At 41.4% G+C, this 22,236-nt stretch overlaps 1 pseudogene; it reads right to left on the reverse strand.

The window, feature by feature from the left end:
• Positions 1-19,978: 19,978 nt before the first annotated feature.
• LOC100676593 (large ribosomal subunit protein uL24-like) lies at positions 19,979-20,691 on the reverse strand (annotated as a pseudogene).
• Between the last annotated feature and the right edge of the window lie 1,545 nt (positions 20,692-22,236).

Genomic DNA, 22,236 nt, shown 5'->3' on the forward strand with positions numbered 1-22,236 from the left:
TCCAACCAGAATTCTATTCCACTTTGTAGCTCTGTCATTGAACCCTGAGGCATTTTGGCTTGCATTAGTCACCGTGGGCTGGGTTTATCTCTTCCATTCCACTCAGTTTAATTCACTCCACATGAGCACTGTGCTAGGCTAGGTTGTGGGAGAAAAAGATGACAAGGTCAATCCAAAGACCAATTCCTTGCAGGATGAAAACTATATGACACAAAAGAAGGATAAACTAAGTGCAATGGAAGATAACGTGGGGATAAATGACATCCCATTAGAGGAGGACATTAGGGAAGAAGTGTCATTTGAGATGAGCTTTGAAAGGTGAACAAGATTTCTCCAGTCGAAGATAAACAGGGATGGCATACCATCTTCGTGACAGACTCAAGGAAGGCAGGAAGATGGGGAAAGAATGAATACTGTGTTTGAGGGAATTGTAGGCCAATAAGGCTGGCAGGTAAGGTACATGGTAGGGGAGAGGAATGTAGTTGGAAAAGTTAATTTTGACCAATCTGCAGGGGTTTTGAATGTTTGTAAGCCATTTACCTGTAATATTTAGGCAGCAGTAAACTATTTTGTGTTGAAGAGTTAATGTAACCAAAGTTTTATTCTGCATGGATTGTGGCTGAGGAAAGATAAGACACAGGAACACCAGTGGAGAGGTGATTCGAGTGGTCCAGGTGAGAGAGACTGTAGGTGCTGGTGAGAAGCGGCAGTGGAGATGGAGAACTGCCATCCTCGAGGCAAGGCCTGAGTGTCACCAGTTTCTGTGTCCCCTATAATACCCAACATTGTTCCCTGCCCTGAGCAGGTTTCATAGGTATTTGTGGAATTGAACTCTATTAAATAAAGTTCAATTTGAAAGTATGAATTTATGTCATATAGGTGTCTTGTCCTGTTTCTTTTAATCCTGTCACCTAAGTCATCCAATTCTAAGTTAAAGAATGACCTTGCCCAAGGCTGTCATTATGTGGCATTTATGGGGCACCTGGAAACAGTGGAGTACATCACAGTCCTTAATTAGCTCACGCATTATTTTAACTGGTCTGCAGTTGTCTGGATGCGCAGACAGCTGGGGCTGCCCTACCCTTTCCTGCCAGCTCAGACATCTGTGTCACTGGCTGAGAAGACTTAGGGAGCCCGCTGAGCTTCATAGCCTACAAACAATGGGCTGTTGTGGGGACTTCTAAAGACCAGAGGGCTGCTGGGACTCACAGTAGGGCAACTCTACAGTAAACTCCCCGTCACCTTAAGCAGGGATTTCTAGGTTAAGGGGAAATTGTAGGGACCACCCATGGTATAACCCCAGTATTCCAAAGTCTGATATATACATCAGGATCTGTTAAAATGGTTATGATGACCCATTAAAATGATTAAGATGACCCATTTGGAAAGTAACCCACCTCAAGGGATAGCTTAGAATTAAGGAGTTAACGAGGCTGCAATGTCTTCCAAATTAAATCAAGAGGTCAGGAGACCTCAATTTAATCAAGAGATAATAATATTATCTTATTATCTAATTTTACTGAGCACTTACTATGTGCCGATGCTTTTCTAAGCACTGTACTTACATTAACATATTTAATCCTTACAACAACTCTATGAAGTAAGTACTATTATCTGCATTTTACATGTGAGGAAACAGGCACAGAGAGGATAAGACTTGCCCTAGGTCACAGAGCTGGCATGTGGTAGGGCCTGAATCTGAACCTATGTGGTCTGGCTCTTGTACATACTGAACACAAACAACACTCTGCTGCCTTTCTGAGGTCAGAGGGTCTCTTGTTCTCATCACCCTGATCAGCAGGACAGGAGAACAACAGAGAGGCCACCATGCCAGTGGCCTGAATTGTAACATCCCCTTCTGAGACATGAATGTATTGAGAGCCAGCAAGGCACAGTGAAAAAGCTTGACCTGGTTTAGAACTCCATTTCCATCATATACTAGAGAGTGACCTTGGCAATTTACTTAACCTCTAAGGGTTACAGTTTCTTGGGTGTGGGATGGAGGTAACAATATTATTTTCAAGCTTGTCATGAGCAAAATAATGAACTAAAGTGTCTAGCCCCAAGCCTGGCACAGAGTGGGTGCTCAATAATGGTCATTATCATAAACAGAGGTGGTTTGCATGAAGTCTGGGGAAAGAAAGCAAAGAGTAAGAATGTATCCATACACAGCAAGCAGTGTTCACCGGAAAGGGTATTTTGATTCTAGAAAGAGTCCTGAATCTGAGAGGAGCCATTCAGCTCACTTTTTCCTACGGCTTGGTGGCAATATCCCTTAAAGACACTGGGTCCCCTCTTCTCCAATTCTGGGCTTACTGATGGGCCTTCTGGTTTATGATTTGGTCTCTGTTCCTACTGCTCCTGCCAGCTCTGCTTTCAGAGGTCTGTCTAATCCAGAGGTTCAGCCTCCTTGAAGTGGGGAATAGGATTGGGCACACCTACTGCTAATCAAACCCTAGTTCTGAAACTAGAATTGTTAAACACGGCTTTCACTCTAAGCCTCAATACCTGACTTCTGTGCTTTAACTTCAAGTGGACAAATTCAACAACAGTGTTGTTTGACTTTTCTTTTCAGTGTAGGAAATATTTAAAAGAATCCTCACACCTCTTTCATAGTAAAGCAACAGGGTATACTAGAAAGTAGCCTAGGGTCTGAGCTCTGCTTCTGCTTCTTGTTATGCGTGGCTATCACCAGCTTCAATCCCTGCCCTCTTTACCTCCAGAGTTTTTAGGTGGAATAAAATAACAGACGTGTACAATGTGTTTTAATTACAAAGAAGCTCATGAATGGAATGGAAGTGGTTATTATCACTGAGATTTTATTTAGTTTGTGAAATCCTGACAATGTTAAATAACATTGCTCTAAGCCATCTGGGGCTTGAGGTGTCCTAGAATCTCAGGGCTGGAAAATGTTGTCAGTACTAGGGGCAACAGTGAGTGATCCTTGAAAAACCAGAAATTAGATTGTCCCTTGAGAGTTAAACCTAGGACATCAACACATAATGGATTAAAGCAGAGATTTGCTAAATCACCTAAAAGAAACAGAATGGTTCTCAAACTGGGAAAACTCTACGAAATCTCACTGAAAATATTAATACAGCTAAAGAAGGAAGGAAGGCATCTGTCAAAAGGGAGAACACAGAAAAAAGGAGGTTGGACAAGTGAACCTTTGCATTGCCCATCTAATATCCACCAGGCCATTGGGTGCTCTGGCTAAGAAGATGACCAGGATAATTCTGGTGACAAGTATCTTCCTATTATAGAGGTCTAGGCCAGATGCCCCTAAGCATTCTATCAATGATATTCCCTTGTCCTAACTCCAAACTTATCAAGCAACCTGATTATAGTTTGGCTTCCCATGTACATCCACCTACAGGAAATGAATATACCAGCCAAAGAACTTGGGCATCCTTCAGCAGTTACATTCATTATCATAAGTAAATAAACTGACAGCCGATTTTAACTTCTCATGTGGCTTGCTTACAGGCTAGAATTCTCTGGCCATAGGACTTGAGTATTTGATACCTTCAACGATTCTAGTTTCCACATAAATTACTAAATTAACATCCTGGTTATACACATGAGCCTTGTGAACTTGGATCTACCCCTGAGAGCCGAAAAATTAGATTTCTAAGCCTGATGGGAAACTTTCTGGCCCATGGCAGATTACTGAAGTAAAGTGCCACTGTGAGGGCCTTTTGGGAGACAGACAACTGGACTTCTGCTATCATCCAGTCCTTGTCATTGTTTATGCATTTTGAAAGACTACAGAAGGAAGTGACCCTCCATTAATGCGGGAATTCTCTCTACAGCAAAGCCTGCCAACAGATGATTAAGTCCAAACTCTTTATCCTGCCTGTCCCACTGGGATTCCAGCCTGCCTTCCTCCTGTTATTTTCCATTACTGCCCTGAATGGACTCCAAACGCATCCATCTCTGCCTAGAATAACATTTTTCCCTCTGCTTCTCAGCTCCACATGGTAAACTCCATCTTTGATTCAAGACTCAAGCCAGGTGATCTCTCTTCCATAACCCCTTCCAAGATTGCTTTCCCATCTATACAAAGTCCCATAGCTCATTTCCTGTTCACTTGCACTTTCTATCTTATAAGAGAGTACCGCCACGGGAACAAGGTCTCCAAGAATTCCAGAAACACAAGTCCTCTCTCTGCTCAGAGCATTCTTTCCATATAGAAAAACCTTCCTGGGAAATCAGATTCATTCAGTATTTCACTTATTTATTTGGTCATTTAACAAATATTTGGTCAGTACCTCTATGTGCCAGGCAATGGGATATGATGGTGATTAAGATTGACAAGGCTTCTACCCTCATGCAGCTTCCAGTCTAGTGGGGAAGACAAACATTAAAGAAATAAACAATTAATAAATTAGAGGTGTGCTAAGTGCCATGAAGGAGAAGTACATAGTATAGTCAGGGTGTAGACAAGGCTTTCCTGGGAAAGTTACATTTAAGTTAAAACCTAAAGGTAAGTAGGAATTAGCCAGGAGAAGAGGTGAGGGTGCTTGAAAGAGTATGAGTTGAATGATCTCAACAGCAGTGTCACTGAGCTGTGACAGCCTGATGTCTTCAGTCCTGGTCAACTATCCTATCTTCAGACAAGTCTAGGGACAAACTCACAAATATTTTTCCTCTAACGCCCTGTTTTCTAGCTCCAGAAAGAACACCCTATTTACACTAATGTTGTTAAAGTATGATATGATTTGTTATATTTAAGATTTCTTAGTTATAGCTACATTCCTATTGGCCAATTTATTTTGTTTCATATAAATTTTTCCTAATTTCATTCTCAATTCTTCATGTTTCAGGGGTTCCTTATTGTCAATCTCATCTACACCTGTAAGAAACAAAAATTTTCATTTATTTTTTTCACTTTTTTTTATCCTCAGTGCTATGATAGCTAGCACATAGTAGATGTCAATGTATACTCACTGAATGGCTAGCTGGCTGGCTGGCTGGATTTCATCTCCCCTAGCTCTCTTTTTTTTTTTACTTGCCTATTTCACATTTAGGTCCCTCCAGCACTTAGGGCAAACGCCCTGCATATAGTAGTTGATATATCAATAAATTACCTGAAAATGACAAATCATCTAGCCTCTGCTTTAACGTTTCCATGATTAGGAAGAAGTCCCTGCTTTTTCAGGCAGTTGGTGCCATAGTTGAAATGCTGTAGCTATTACAGTTTTTCCTACCCTTGGGCTAACATCTGCCTCCCTACTAGTCCTAATTCTGCCCTCTGGGGCCCTGAAGGACAAATCCACATCCTCTGCCCCATGACAGCTCTACTGATGTTTGAAGACAGTGATCATGCTCCCTGTGGTCACTTAACAAACAAGACACTTTTCTAGTGTGAACTCAAGTACTGCGAAGTACTCCTAACATGCTGCAAAGGAGGACACAGCCCTCACAGGTTTGTGTGGTGTTCTGGACTCCCACAGAGAGCCATTGTGCCAGCAGGTTCTTCTCGCAGACAGGAACTCAGACCGGAACTGGCAGTGATAACAATAATTAATGTTTACTTCACAATTAATTATGGCTTACTGATTTATCCACATAACACACCTGGGATATAGGGCAGGGTTTCTAGGCCTATAGATGGTAGAGGAAATGAGGAAGAAGATTGAGGCCTAAGCATGTTTTGCTCGGATGCTGGGGCCCAACCAGAAGAAAGAATGATAGTGTTGAGGTCTCAGTGACACAACAGCCCATATCCAGGCTGATCCATCTGGAATCACCACTGGCCTCTCTCCTTGGCCAAGAGAACCACTTTGGTTCCAATCTCATTATGACCAGCTCTATGAAATGCTGCAAATTCTAGGTTAATGCGGGAAAGGAGAAGAATGTACAGAGGACAGAAACTGAGGGCCTACTGTGTGCCAAGCTCTGTATTAGGCTCTGTGTACTGAACTAGATCAAAAAGTTTCCTAAAACAACATCTTGCACATAACAGTCCCAACACTATGCATACAGGTTTTACATTATTTGAAAGAAGAGAACTATCAACTAGAAGCTCAAACATTTTTTGTTATATATAAATTTTACTGTAATGAGCTTTACTTTGACTCCTCTTAGGACTGATACACTTTGGTCACAAGTCCACTAAAACAAATGCATATATTTAATTAAACAATTCATTGTATTGTAAATACACAAGATGTTTTCAGTGATTCCCTTCCTTTAAATTCAGATCTTTGAGAATGAGGGTTCTTCCAAGGTACCTGTTGCCATCATGTCTGACTTATAGTGACCTTATAGGACAGAGTAGAACTGCCCATAGGGCTTCCAAGGGGCAGCGGGTGGATTCGAACTGCTAAACTTTTGGTTAGCAGCCATAGCTCTTAACCACTGCACCACCAGGGCTCCTTCTTCCAAGTAGTGATTGTTAAGCTTTTGAGAGATCTGGAGTCCTTTGAGAATATGGTGACAGCCACAGGGCTCTTCCCAGAAGAATGTACAGAATCACATATGCACAAAAGATTGCATACAATTTCAGTGTCTGTGAACCCAAGGTGAAGACCTTCTACCTTCTCTCAAATTACTGATGAGAATGGAAATTGGTAGAACGGTCATGGATGGAAATTTGGCAACATCTATTGAAATTACTAGCACCTCCACTTTCAGGAAGTTATCCTACAAATGCATTTTTATACAGGTGAAATGATGTTTGCACAAAGAGATTAACTACAGCATTGTTTATTATAGAAAAAGATTAGAAACAATCTAAATGTCTGTCAATAGGGTACTAGTTAAATACATTTTAGTACGGAAAGTGGAATATAATACATCTTTCTTTAAAAAGGTCAGCAGTTCAAATCCACCAGGTACTCCTTGGAAATCCCATGGAGCAGTTCTACTCTGTCCTGTAGGGTCGCTATGAGTAGGAATCGACTCGAGGGTAGTGGCTTTTCAGGTTTTCTTTAAAAAAAGAATAAGAAAAGTATTTATGTACTGATATGAAATAATCTCTAAACAGATTATTAGCTGAAAAAGGCAAGATAGGATAGTATAAACAGTATGCTTCCACTTCTGTGTAAAAAAAAGGTAGGGGAAGAATGAAGGAGGGGCAGGTATGAGCCCTATAGGTACGGTGGTGGGGAAAGCACTCCAGGCAGAGGAGACAGGGTGAAGACTCTGGGCCAGGAGGCAGCTTGGCTTCTTTGAAGAAAAGCGAAGAGGCCAGAGTTGCTACAGCTAGTGAAGGAGACTGAGAGAAGCAGGAGATTAGGTCCGAAATGAAACGGGGAGGGGGTGGGAGGATGGGGGAGGGTGCTACTGTGGCTTTGTAGCCATCGTAAAGGTTCTGACTTTCACTCTGAGTCAGATGGGAAGCCACTGGAGGGGAATCTGCATTATAATAGCAGCACTCCAGCTACCATGGAGATAGCTGTTGCTTGAAAGGAGCAAAGACCGAAGGAGGTCATTGCAGTCATCCAGGTGAGATATACTCATAGCGATCCTATAGGGTCGCTGAGTTGGAATCAACTCGAGGGCACTGGGTTTTGGGTTAGGCGAGAAAAGAATAGTGGCTTGAACCACAGTAGTATCAGTGGGGGAGTGAGAAGTGGTCAGATTCCAGATACAGTTTGAAGGTAAAGCAACAAGGTTTGCTAACCAGATTGAATGTGGGTTGTGAGAGAAAGAGAGGAATCAAAGATGACGCCAAGGTTTTTGGCCTGAGCACCCTGAAGGTCAGAGTTGCCATGACTGGGGATAAGGAAGACTGCAGAGGTGCAAGTTTGCTGGGAGCAGGGCAGTGGGAAGAGGAATATTAGGACCTGAGTTCTGGACATGCTAAACTTGAGAGGCCTATTAAAGATCCAAACAGACATGTTGAGAGGACAGCTGGATGTCTGGTCAGGAATTTGCAAGAGAGGTCAGGCCATATCAATATTCATCTGTAAAATTAGAATAATAATAATAATACCTACATAATTTGGTGGTTGGGTTTACATAGTAATACTTGTTACTGGGAGGATTAAACACAACAATGCATATAAAGCTCTCACTGGAGGGCCTGGCACAAAGTATGCCCTCAATATCTTTCAGCTATTTATTAAAATTTAAGTATCCTCAGTTGGCATTTCTATCACTATTTTGAATTTATGAGTTTGGTTGCTTTTAAGGTTGATACATTGTTTCTGGTATCACTTCCCAGACATGATTTGCAAAAGAAAATTATCTTGAGCGATGGCACACCTTCAGAATTGGTTTCTAGCTCCCAGAGTTTAAAATTTTGAAGGGTTTTGCATACAGTCTTCATGGGTAGGTTACGTCACATTTCCTATATATTTCTGAAATAATCAGTATGTTACTTCATCAACCTAAAATTTATTTCAAGTTTTGGAAGGGGTTTGATGTGGAGACTGAAGCGGTTTATCAGGAGAAATTAAATATGAGCAAGGACACTGCAGGGAAGAAACCCCCAGACCATTCACATGGCTTCTGCGACACAAGAGGTTTAAATGGAGTGAAGCATGAGAACTGACTACCCTGCCTCACTTCAATAGCTAAGATGCTATCACTGGTCATGTGTTTATCTGGCTCCTTTTAGAACTGATTCACAAAAGCACGACTAGTCTTGGTGAAACTGCAAGCTTCTCAGAGGAAATTTCCTTGAGGAAGCACATCTTTAGTATCTTTTGTTAATTTATTTGGTGATCTTTAGCTGTTTCATGTTGGCAAGGTGGAAACAAGAGCTGGTGTGGTTTTATTACAGATTTCTAAATCTTTGAAGCTGTGAGCTTGGAACATCAAAAACTAAACAATGTTTGAGGTCTCTCATTCTTTTTATATCTCTTTAAATTTTGACTTTAAATCCCTGACCCTGTAATTCTCTTCAAAAACGATGACAGGCCTAATGCTCACTAACTGCCTGTTAATAACCCTCCTAATCCCCATCTGTAGCCAAAGGAAAGAGGTGATGGCAACAGTCCAAACAGTCCAAAAATGCCTCTGTAACAAATAGATGGCTAAGGTGGTGTACAGTTACAGAACTTGATTTGATGGATTTAGCAACAGCAACACAAAAACAGGCACAGGTAGATGTATTGGTGAGGGAGGAGAGAGAGAAAAGGAACAGTAACCCAGAGGGAAACTCTCTCCACATCATTATTTCCTTGCAGGGCTACAAACCAGTCTGGTTCTAAGCCCGGCTGAGAATTTGCATTTCTAACAAGTTCCCAGGCAATGCTGATGCTGCTGGTTAGTGACCAATTCTGAAAACCACTCCAAACCAAATGCTATAGGGTTTCTTTCCAAGGAGCAGCTGGTAGATTCAGACTGTCAACCTTTTTGGTTAGCAGCCTGAGCTGTGAACCACTGCAACACCAGGGCTCCTGAGAACCACTAACCCAACCCAGTGCCCTTGATTCCGACTCATAGCGACCCTATAGGACGGAGTATAACTGCTCCATAGAGTTTCCAAGGAGCGCCTGGAGGATTCAAACTGCCGACCCTTTGGTTAGCAGCCGTAGCACTTAACCACTACTCCACACTAAAAAAAAAAAAAAAAAAAAAAATTTTTTTTTTTTTTTTAGTAGTTTAGTGTGGTTTAGCAGAGCCAAAATGAAAAAAGTAAACCCACTGCCATTGAGTTCATTCCAACTCAAACAGACCCCATTGGGTTTCAAAGGCTATAATTTCTATGGAAGCAGACTGCCATGTCTTTCGCTCTTGGAGCCTCTGGTAGTTTTGAACCGCTTACCTTTCGGTTAGTTGTGGATTGCTTTAACCGCTGTGCCACCGGGACTCCTTATTAGTGGAGCAGTGGGTCTCAAAATTTATTATTGATATATTATTTATTATGGGATCTTGTTAAACTGTAGATTCTGATTCTGTGTATATCCGGGGTGGAAATGCAAATTCTGAGCCGGGGCTGGAACTGGAACAAACTGATTCAAAGCCCTGCTTTCTTACCTCTTTAAATGAGGTCACTTAAACCAAACTGATGGCTGCTAATGAGGTGGTCATTGCTCAATTAAGCTCCATCAAATACCAATTTTATTCCTTCTGCCTGACTCTTTTTGCAGGTTTGTAATTGCTAAATTCACTGTTACTATGCTTCAAGCCAATCTCCTGGGAAGTCACCACGTGAGAAAATAATGCTTCTCCCAGGAGTCAGGAGAGCAGTGCACCTCAAGGACTAACACCTCAGGGTACCACAGTCCAGCAGGGTGTGGGAGGGGCCGAGGACCCCCCCCCCTTAATCTGTGGTTCTGCGAGGGCACCCACTCCAGCTTGTTTCCAGAGGTATGCCCCGAAATCTAGGTGAGGGAGAACAAAAAGACCCAAGAACTGTAACTCTTTAAACTGAGCCAACCAAGTTAATCTGTGGCAAGAACTTAATGAATCTGTCCTCTGTCTCTGTTTTTCTATTTTAAAGTATTTTTCCATTTCCTTTTTGCTTTCTATTAATTTTTAAGTAAATTTTAGTTTGATGTTTTTTCAGCCAAGCTGAGGAAGAAAAGAGAGGAGCTTTGTTCTTATTCAGGCACAGTGATGACAGAGGAAAAGCTTATCTAGCAAGAAATGCTTATACCCCAACATCTCTTTGGCCTTAAAATTTAAAACTCACCTCCGCCAGGAAAATATAGGTGTTTTTTGCCTGTGGGTTGGGTGGCCATAAAATTTATCATTCAAACCAGGATACTTTTGAGAGTTAAACAGATGCTATAAATAATACCACCAGTACAACAGGCATAAACTGGGACCTTCCAGGCAAACCAGGCTCATCACCAAATGAGTCCCTAAACTACCGATATTTCTGGTAGTTCCAAAGCTGGTCCCATAGCTAATACAGAGAATAAATGCCCTCTTTTCCCTGCCAGAATAAATAGTTCCTAGTGTTTTATTACTATAAGAGCAGATATTTTTCTCTTCTTCCCCTTTCCCCCATCCAGCAATTTTTCTAGCCATTTTAATTGCAGAATCCTTTTGAGGGTCCTGTCTGCTCAACCTTTTGTCTATCTTACGCCCTATAATCTTGCTCCAGAAAGTTCATCCAGGAGTCTGAAGGCTACATATCACCTTTCCCAAGTTCAGCTAGTGGACAGTGGGCAAAAAATTTTAAATTCCATCCAGAGTAAAAATAGGACTTAGAATTAGTCTTGTCTGCCTCTACAAACCAGGGCAGAGGTCCTAAGGTAATTAAAAAAAAAAAAAATTTTTTTTTTTTTTTTTATGAGACAGGTAGGAGCCCTGGTGGTGTAGTGATTAAGAGCTCAGCTGCTAACTAAGAGGTCAGCAGTTCAAATCCACCTGCTCCTTGGAAACCCTATGGTGCAGTTGCACTCTGTCCTATAGGGTCCCTATGAGTCGGAACTGACTCGATGGCACCGAACAACAATAACAACATCAGATAGGTAGGAGCCCCTGGGTGGTGCAAACAGTTAATGTGTTCGGCTGCTACCTGAAAGATTGGAGGTTGGAGTCCACCTGGAGGCACCTCAGAAGAAAGGCCTGATGATCTACTTCTGAAAAAACCAGCCATTGGAAAGGCTTACAGAGCACAGTTCTACTCTAACATACATGGGGATGCCATGAGTTGGAGCTGACTCTACGCCAGGTGGTGCTGGTCACCAGATAGGCAGCCTTTCTCACTTTTGGGATGGGGGCTCATCAAGGGCAGGGAATATGTATGATCCAACTCTATGTTCAGCGTGGCCTGTGCCCAGCACAGGGCTGGTGTAGAGAGGGTTCTCGGTATGTGCTATGGAGTGGCCAGGCTGCTTCCTCACCTTTCTCAGCTGTGGGTTCCTCAGAGCCGGGTTTTCCTCCCCCTTTCAGTGCAGCGAGACTGAATCCTGCCCATTAAGCCTCGTAAGTTGGCTGGACAGAGCTTTTGCTGCCAGCCCCCAGAGACTAGCTAGCATTTCTCTTCTTCCAAGTCCTGTGCTGAGTCAAACAGAGCCTCTCACAGACTCCAGGCACCAGGTTTAAACACAGGCTGAGTCTGCTTGGCCCCTGGACATACTTGGTTCTATTCAAAGCAGGAACATTCAACAAAGCCCATTGCTTGGCCAGCCCAGGGCTGGATGCTGCAGACACAGAGGAGAATCATACACAAACTCAAAAGGTTGTACAGGCACTAGGGTATGGTAGTTAACAGCAAAGACTCTGCAGACAAACTGCCTGGGTTTTTATCTGGCTCTACAAGTTGCCACCTGAATACCCTTGGGTGAATTACTTAACCTCTCTGTACCTGAGTTTTCCATTTGTAAAATGTAAATAATAAAATTTGCCTCAGAGGTTTGATGTGAAAATTATATTAAATGAGTTAGAACAAAGCTTGGCTCAGTAATGTTAACCATCATTACTTTTGTGTTTCAGCTCCTCTTCCCGGGGGAATAAAGCTTTACCCACTCCCCTTAATTCTTTCTGTATCTGGCTGGCACCTTCATCTCTTGTCTTTGCTCCTGGACCACCTCAATGTTGAGAGCCAAGAATGACACCTTTCCACACTAACATTTGGCTGGTGCCTTGTCCACTAGTATTCAAACCCAAAGCCTTTACGAGGTTGAGATTGGCTACCGTCTCTGAACCCAAGTGAATCATTGCATAAGTATTTTTCTAAGAAGGAGAGGAAACTCTTGGTCAACACAGAGGAAGCACCAGATTTGGAAGGAGTCACCCTCAGCCAGGAGCCTGTGTTCCTGAGCACGTCTTGTACCCACATATTTTTAGTTCTTTTAGGGACAAAGGTAGGAGTTTCTACCCAGCTCTCAGAAATTCTGATAACAATGAACAATGAACAAAAAGAATCCTCACAGGATTTTTAAAAATCATGTTATTTTCTTCTCTGCTCACCTTAAGTTCTCCACCAGGGACTAGATCCTTTTAACTAGTAATGGTTGGCTTATCGTGTGTTTATTCAACTAGACAAATACACACTTTTCTTTGCATTTCCCAAGGAATATTTAATACAATTATAAAAACCATTACCAGCTTAGCTCAGCTGCTAACCAAAAGGTCGGCAGTTCAAATCCAACAGCCACTCCTTGGAAACCCTATGGGGCAGTTCTACTCTGTCCTACAGGGTTGCTATGAGTCGGAATTGACTTGACAGCAGTGGGTTTTTTGTTTGTCTGTTTTGTTTTACCAACTAATTAAGACAAGTAAACTTCAAAATAAACTCTGGGTTTTTCTCAATTTGGTTAAGGCAATTCTGAACTTCCATGACTTGAGAGTTCACAGGTTCATATACAAACTCCAAATAATCTCAATTTATTCACTTAATAGTTCCATCAAAAACAGTGCATTGCTATCATGTCTGCCCTGGCCAAGTTTCAGGTGGTACTTGTTGTATCATCTCCCACTCTTAAATTTTGGGCAATTTCAGTGCACAGCAAATAATCAAAACTATTGGCCAATAAATATTAAAACTTTCCTCAAATGTGGTAGTGTTGTTATTATTAAGTAACAGTTACCACTGTTCTGCCACCTCCCTCCCTCCACTCTAACCCTTGGAAATGCTTCCTCCTGAATATACAGGTTAAATTCTAAAACACAAGAGTGAGCTACTGTGTCCCAGTGGCCTCTACTTCCATGGTGACTTACACAAATCTCTGTCCAAAAACTGCAGCTGACCTGGAACTGATGGTTCGGTTGCCACATGATCCTAATACACACTTACCTGTTTCCTTCCACTGGTGTCCACAGTCTTCCAGCTGATCACAGAATCGCAGAGCACTTCTAGCTGTTCACAAAATCATACAGCAGCAATCCTGGAAGAGACTTTAGAGACCAGCCAATCCAAGCCCTCATTTTACAAATATGGACACTGAAGCCTACAAAGAGGAAGACACTTGGCCAAGGTCACATAGCTCATTAATGAAAGAGCTGGGAGCAGAATTGCTGAACTGGAGATTCATCTCCCTATGGTGTCATTCTTCTTCCAACTGGTTTTTTTGCTCTCTGCCCTAGTTAGCTCTCGTGTACTCAACACACAGTCCACACCCTTCTAAGATGTGCCAGCCACCTGCAAAGCTTACCTGGAGTGAACTAGCCCAGCTCAGCTGGCTCGGGGCTTTACCCACAGAGAAAAGAGTGTCATGTGACTCCCTTGGAAACATAAACAGTGTGTAGGGATGCAAGCAATGTTCAAGTGTATTCATCATTGCGTGTCGGCCAAGTCCATCATGCTGAGAAGCAAGTAGAGCCTAAAAGACATGTATAACATCTGAGACTTTTCTTTTTTTCTAGGCCTATAATTTCCAGTTACCTTAACAAAAGCTTTGATACTGCACCTTAAAAATCAACTTGTTTAACAACAAATATTTACTCTGGAGCCCTGGTGGCACAGCTGTAAAAAAAGTGAGCTGCTAACTAAAAGGTCAGCAGTTCAAATCCACTAGCCACTCCTTGGAAATCCTATGGGACAGTTCTACTCTGTCCTATAGGGTCTCTATGAGTTGAAATTGACTTGGCAGCAACGGATTTTTTTTTTTTTAAATAGGCTAGCATCAAGGAACCCTGGTAGCACAGTGGTTAAGCACTTGGCTGAGAACTAAAAGGTTGGTGGTTCAAATCCACCAGCTGCTCCACAGGAGAAAGATGGGGCAGTCTGCTTTTGTAAGGATTACAGCCTTAGAAACCCTATGGGGGCAGTTCTTTCTCTCTGTCCTATATGGTCTCTATGACTTGATGGCAATGTTTTGTTTTTTTTTTTATGTTAGCATCCCCCCAAAAATCCACTGCCATCAAGTCGATTCCGGCTTACAGCAACCCCATTGGGCTTCTAAGGATGTAAATCTCTACGGAAGCAGACTGCCCCATCTTTCTCCTGAGGAGCCGCCGGTGGTTTCAAACTGCTGACCTTTTGTTTAGCAGTCCAGTATTTTAACCACTGTGCAACCAGGGCTACTTATGTTAGCATTGGGGAAACAAAAAAGGGTAAGATATGATTCTAACCCCTTTTTAGTGGAGGAGACAGACACATAGACAACGGCAAGATATGTGCTAAGTACTTTGACAGGTGTAGGCGCAGGTCTTGTAGATATGCAGCAGCAGCAAATAAATCAGCACAGGAGGGTGAGGGGAGATTTTAAAAATGTATTATCTTTTAAATTTTAGAATGGTTTAAGATTTACAAAAAAAGTTGCAAAGATAGTACGGAGAGTTCCCATACACTGCTAACTGAATTTCCCCTATTGTCAACATCTCATATCACTGTGTTGCATTTGTTATAACTAAGGAATCACATTGGTACATTGCTATTAACTAAATAAACCCACACCCATTGCCTGCAAGTTGATTCTGACCCATGGTGACCCCATGTGCTTCAGAGTAGAACTGCACTCCACAGGGTTTTCTTGGCCATTATCTTATAAAAGCAGATTACCAGGCCTCTCTTCTGAGGCACCGTTGGGTGGATTCAAACCTCATTTGGTTAGTAGCTAAGAACAAACCATTGGTGCCACCTGAGGGCTATTAACTAAATAGCGAAGACACAAGGAGGTGGCATAAACTGACTGCTGAGTGGTATTAGAATTAGCTAGACGGCAGGTAGAGGAAGGAATTCTAATCAGAAATAAAAGCATCTGCAAAGACCCAGAGCTGAGAGTTTGAGGAGTTCAGGGAACTGCCAGTAGTTCAGTATGTAAGGATAGAGGTGGGATGTTGGGAAGGAAAAGAGGAGAGGGACAGAGGAAGGGTGAAGAAAAGGCCCTTGGTGGGGGCAGAGGAATGGAAAATGATGAGGTTAGTAAGGAAGATAGGGGCTAGAGCAATAAAAGAGCTTCTAAATGAGGCCAAAGAGTTTGTACTTTTTCTTGAGGGCAATGAAAAATAATTAAAGGATTTTAAACAAGAGACTGAGATTATAAAAACGATAAGTTGGAAAGATCACTCAGACTGCAGAGTGGAAAATGCACTAAGACAGAAGAAAGACTAGTTGGTGGTGGATGGCTTAAACTTAAGTTGTGGCAGAGGGAACAGAAAGAATATGATGACTTTCAGAGATATTATGGAGGCAGAATTGACAGAACTTGGTGGTTAATTAGTCAAGAGGTTTTTTGGATATATAGGACTGTTGTTATGGAGACAGATATGAGCTAAAAAAAAAAAAAGAAAAGAAAAACCAAACCCATTGCCATTGAGTCAATTCTGACTCATAGTGGCCCTACAGGATAGAGTAGAACTGCCCCATAAGGTTTTCATGGAGCGACTGGTAGATTTGAACTGACAACCTTTTGGTTAGCAGCTGTCATGGACTGAATTGTGTCCCCCGAAAGTATGTGTCAACTTGGTTAGGCCATTATTCCCAGTATTGTGTGGCTATCCTCCATTTTGTGATTGATGTAATTTTCCTATGTATTGTAAATCCTAACCTCTGCCTGTGGTTAATGAGGCAAGATTACATTATGTTAAAGAGAACTAGGGTGGGATGTAACACACTTCTTCAGGACACATCCCTGATCCAATGTAAAGGGAGTTTCCCTGTGGTGTGGCCTGCATCACCTTTTATCTTACAAGAGGTAAAAGGAAAGGGAAGTGGGCAGAGAGTTGGGACCTCATACCACCAGGAAAGCAGTGCCCGGAGCAGAGCATGTCCTTTGGACCTGGGGTATTTCACAGAGAAGCTCCTAGTCCAGGGAAAGATTGATAACAAGGACCTTCCTCCAGAGCCTTTACAGAAAGCCTTCCCCTGGAGCTGACACCCTGAATTTGGACTTCTAGCCTTCTAGACTGTAAGAGAACAAACTTCTGTTTGTTGAAGCCACCCACTTGTGGTATTTCTGCTATAGCAGCACTAGATGACTAAGACAGCAGCTGAACTCTTAACCACTGCGCCACCAGGGCTCCAAATATAAGCTGGAGACACATATTTTGGATCATTAGCGTAAGTGTGGCTATTGAAGCCAGATTAGATAGTCCATGAGCAGAGAAGGGAAAAGGGTCTGGGACAGAACCTTAAAGAATGCTTCCATTTAAGAGATGACCCAAATGAAAGGTGTAGAAGGAGGCTGTGGAGCAACCGAAGAGGCAGGAGGAAACCCAGAAGACTGTGATATCAATAAATCTAAGAGAAGAGAGCTTTTCTAAAAGTGACATGTGGCCAATAGTGTCAAATACTGCAGGAGGGTCAAGGCCCACACTGGTCCTCTGGGTTTGTTAATAAGAACTCTCGATGGAGGCAGTTTAAGGGGACAGGTACAGCCAGAAGCCTTGAGCTGCAGAATGCGTAGGATGTGAGGACATGCGGACTGTGGGAAAAGACTACTCTTTTAAAAAAGATTTACTGCAAACCAGAGGCCAGAGATAACTTAAATCACAAATAGTAGTAGATACTGTTGTAGTAAAAAAAAAAAAAATTTTTTTTTCCATTTAGTTTTTCCAAGAAAAGATTATTTCTTATTAGTAGTAGCTAGTGTTTATGAGCCACTATGACTCAGGGACTTTAGGTACATTATATTATTTAGTCCTGAATGCAATACTTAGAAGTGGGTACTGCATCCCTCTTTTATGGATGAAAAGAAAGAAGCCTAGAAAGGTTTGGCATCTGGCAGAAGGGTCTCAAAGCAACTTCATGGTGGATCTAAGCTTTAAAGTTTAAACCTAAACTCCACTCCAAAGCCCATGTTTTTTCTACTGCAACCACACCCCTCTTCCTAAATAATTCCCAGGGCTTGCTTTCATTTCACAGCGCAGAAGCCAATAACTAAAATGGGTGGCCAGGGAACTCCACTATAAGAGACCTGAGGAAACATGTGGATAACCCAGGCACACACTTGTTTAGGGACAATCTCTGAGTAAGCAGAAAATGTCTCTGGCTTCGAGTTTCAGAAATCCTTGCCAGGGACCCAAGATGCTCCCCCTTTTGAGATGTGTAAGTATGTAAGAAAGGAGCCCTGGTGGCATGGTGGTTAAGCGTTTGGCTGCTAACCAAAACTTTGGAGGTCCAAACCACCAGCCACTTCGTGGGAGAACGATGTGGCAGTCTGCTTCCTAAAGATTACAGCCTTGGGAACCCTATGGGGCAGTTCTACTCTGTCCTATAGGGTCACTGTGAGTTAGAATCAACTCAATGGCAATGGGTTTTTTAGATGTGTATAAGTGTCTTATGTGTATAAATGTGTGTGTGGAAGCGTAGGGCTGGATAGCTCAGCTAACCAGAAAATCCATCACTGCTAACTAGAAAAGTTAAGTTGCAGGTGAGAGAAAACTGGAAAATTTTAAGAGAATTGTGCTAAAATTATTTTTAGCCTGAAGAAAAGAAGCATCAAGGAAGACCCAAGAGCTGCCTTTAAACATCCATGAGGAAGAATGACAGATTTGCTTTTGACACTACAGAGGACATAACTGAGACCAGTGCATACCCGATACAGAAAGGCAGGTTTTGGCTTTACCAAGAAGAGCTGCCTATTCAAACGCTGAACGAACTGCTGAGAAGTGGTGAACTCCTTGTCACTGCAGATGCCCAAGCAGAAGCAGGGATGTCGGAGGTGGGGACCAAGCAACAAAAAAGGTTTGGATGACTGTTCAAGAAACCCTCTGGAGAAAATGGTTAGGAAAAATGTATTCCTATCTACGGAAGCTCTCTGTTTTTTCTAAGATGAGAAAATATGCTTGTGGGTATCTACTCACTGGCTTTGATTAAGCAGGTCCGTCATCCTGAAAATATCATAAAAGTCTGGGGCAGTACATGTACAATGGACACTGGTACCTCGCCTTTGTTTCTGGAGGAGGTTAGAAGTAAGGAGTTCACTAAACTGCTTTCTCAGAGAGCTCCTGAAATGGGGTTGAGAGCAAGTCCAGCGTTGTAGAAGGTAGACCTCTGATCAATGAATCAGTAAGTGATCCTTCTTAAAGAGAACCTACAGGCTGGGAAAAAATCTTCAGATAAGACTTATCAGATAAGGGTCTAATCTCCAAAATTTATAGAAAACTCCAACAACTCAACAAGTCAAAAAACCCAGTTATAAAATGGGCAACGGACATGGACAGAACCTTCACCAAAGAAGACATCCAAGCAGCCAATAAACACATGAAAAGATGCTCATGGTCATTAGCCATTAGACAGATGCAAATCAAAACTACAATGAGATACCATCTCACTCCTACTACTTTCATTACTATTGGCATAAACGGTATGCCTGCCACTTTTTATGCCTTTGGACCTCAGAAGTAAGGTGTTATTACAGTTCTAATGCATTTATTGTCAAGGTGGGTCCCTTCTGAAATGTGTTAAGCTCAGCAGACCAGACTTGGAGCCTCACTGTTGTGTAGGCTGAGCGTTTTGTTAGACGATGCTGCCTAGACGTGTTAGTTTTGTAAACTTTTGCTTTTTTCCCCTTTATTTCTTTGAGATAAGGCTTGCAAGCATAATTATGGCTGTCCTGTGTGATAGTTAGGAAGCCTTGATAGATTTGTTTCAGATTTCTAAGGTATATTCTTAGGAGTGAAATTGCTAGATCTTAAAGTACCTGTGTTTCTAGTTTTTTTGAGGAAGCACCAAGCCATTTTCCATGGTGGTTGTACCATTTTGCAGTCCCATCAGGAATGAATAAGGGTTTCAGTCTCCCTACATCCTCACCAATATTTGTTTTCTGTTTTTTAACCCTTTCGTTACTACATTTTTTTTTTTTTGATGGCATGTATTTTCAATATTGGAGTGCATGCTTACTAATTGAGTGTGTTTAAATTTTTGGTTGGTAATATGGATTTTGAGAAATATGATGTGGCAATACAATCCACCAATGAGGTGAGTGGCATTTTGGCAACACCGATCTATGGTATGACAGTATGCCACTGAGAACTAGATAGATAATATATTGCTGGCATCTTTCCATTAGGTTACAGGGGGAATCTCTGGTTTTCCAAATATGACACAGAATAATCAAAACATTTACCCTAGATCAAAGATGAAAAGCCAAGGGGGTGCAGGGAAGCTAGATTAATGGGAACAGATCAACCAAAATGGAAATAACGAGAATGCTGATGTATTGTGAAGAATGTAACCAAGGTCACTGAACAACATGTATAAAAAAACAAAAACCTGTTGCTGTCAAGTCAATTCTGACTCATAGAACAATGTATATAGACATTATTAAATGAGAACCTAATTTCCTGTGTAAACGTTCACCAAAAACACAATAAAATATTGAAAAGATAATAAGCAAATGACCCTTCTTTTCTTCCTTCCCTTGATAAATATTGATTGATCATTTACTATATCCCAGGCACTGCTTTTTTTTTTTCTTTTTTGCAGTTTTAAATGGAAGTTGTATATAAGATTATTTTACTCCTGCATCTTCTCAGTTGTTTCTACCTTACTTTTGCCCTTTTCCTTTCCTATTTGGCGAGATTTGGCTTTACACTTGAGGATCTTTATGCGGCTTTGGTCCAGTTTTAGCCTAGTGATAACCACCTTGCTGGGGTGAATACCCACATGCACAGTTGTGCCATTAGCTTTATCTCACTGCACCTGTTCAATGTAAATGACATATTTCTTCCTGTAAGCCTAGACTGCTTTGCCAATTTGCTGACCTTTGTAGTGTTGTTGCAGAACCTGAACCTCATCACCCTTTCTGATGGGCATGGCCCGAACACTGTATTTCTGTCTCAGTTCCTTGGAAACAGGGAAGACATAATCTCCCTGTGCATGTGGGAAGGTGCACTGAAATGCCTTTTATGGTTTTTGCTCCGGTCAGAAGCCACAAACGGATTGAACTACATTTTGGCCGCTGCTGCTTTAGCAATGGCCACAAAAGGGAAAAGCGACACTGCGTTTTTAGTGAAAGGAAATAAACTTTACCCATCTGTATAAGCATATTTACATAACATATACACGTATTTTTGTGTGTGGGGAGGGGGTACAAAACCAACCCTCCAACCTCCGCATGGGGATAGCTGGAAATTCGGATGTGCTCTTTTTTTCTAGCTAATAATGTCAATGCAAAGTATGTTTTTCTTTCTCTGCTGCAAAATATTAAGAACTTCCAGCACAATGAAGCAAACCTCTTATAAAACAAACAAAAGCCTCACCCCCCGTTTGTAATTCCAAAAGGTCTAGAAATGGAACACCTACACTCTTGACCAGAATGTGCCTTTTTGCCTCAGAAAAAAAGAGGGTCAATGGGAAAAATTGATATCTCTGAATTTAAAATAATAATTATAATGATCAGGAAAAAATGCAAAGTGTACACAAAGACAGCGTTATAAGGATGTTCCCTGAAATATTATTTATAGGGGAAAAGTGGAAGCAACCTAAATACCCAAGAATAAACCAAAAAAAAAACAAACCCGTTGCCTTTGAGTCAATTCCAACTCATAGCCACCGTACAGGGTAGAGTAGAACTGCCCCATAGGGTTTACAAGGAGCACCTGGCGGATCTGAACTGCTGACCTTTTGGTTAGTAGCCATAGCTCTTAACCACTGCACCACCAGGGTTTCCAAGCATAAAGGTTTCGTTAAATTATGGTACATCCATATAATGGCATACATTGCAGCCATTACTAATGATGTTTAGAAGAATATTTAAAGATACAGGGAGATAGTCAATATAACTTAAATGAAAACTCCAAGTTAAAATAAGCATATACTATATAGTCGGTTTTTCTAAAAAAAAAATATATAAATGTGTGAGAAAGTATATATATACATATATAAAGAGACAGAGACAGACAACTACATATGCATACGAATAGAAGAAAGGCTGAAAGAATTATCACCAATGTGTCAACAGTGGTTGTAAGACTATGAGGGATTGTTATTTTCTTTTTTAGTTCTGTATTTTCTAAATTTTATAATAATAACTGTTCTTTTTGTGAAAAAACAAGTTATTAAAAGTATAATATGAATTTTATATAATTATACTGCTATAAATAAGTAAAAGCAAATAAATTTCAAAGTTCATCCTTCGACTTTAACTGTGATGCATTAAAACTATTAAATAATTTTATTTAGCCAAACAAAAACAAGTTGTATTAAGACTGTGACAGAATAAGTAACTATATAAAAATAGAATGCAGAACTTTGAATGCATATATTTTGGGCACAATTTGCTTACAACCTAATACACAAAGCCACCGATTTATGAATTCTGAAGGTTAGCAGACACTAAGTTCATTCATTCAAAGGGTAATTTCCTGAGTATCTGCCATATATAAATACCTGTGTTCAGTGTTAGGAGGATTAAGAATGAGCGAGGACATGTTCCTTGTACCTGAGGCACTTACAGTCCAGTTGGAGAGAGATCATACACTTCTGAGTCATCCAGA

Source organism: Loxodonta africana, chromosome 9 (genome assembly GCF_030014295.1).
Source record: "Loxodonta africana isolate mLoxAfr1 chromosome 9, mLoxAfr1.hap2, whole genome shotgun sequence".
Classification (NCBI taxonomy): domain Eukaryota; kingdom Metazoa; phylum Chordata; class Mammalia; order Proboscidea; family Elephantidae; genus Loxodonta; species Loxodonta africana.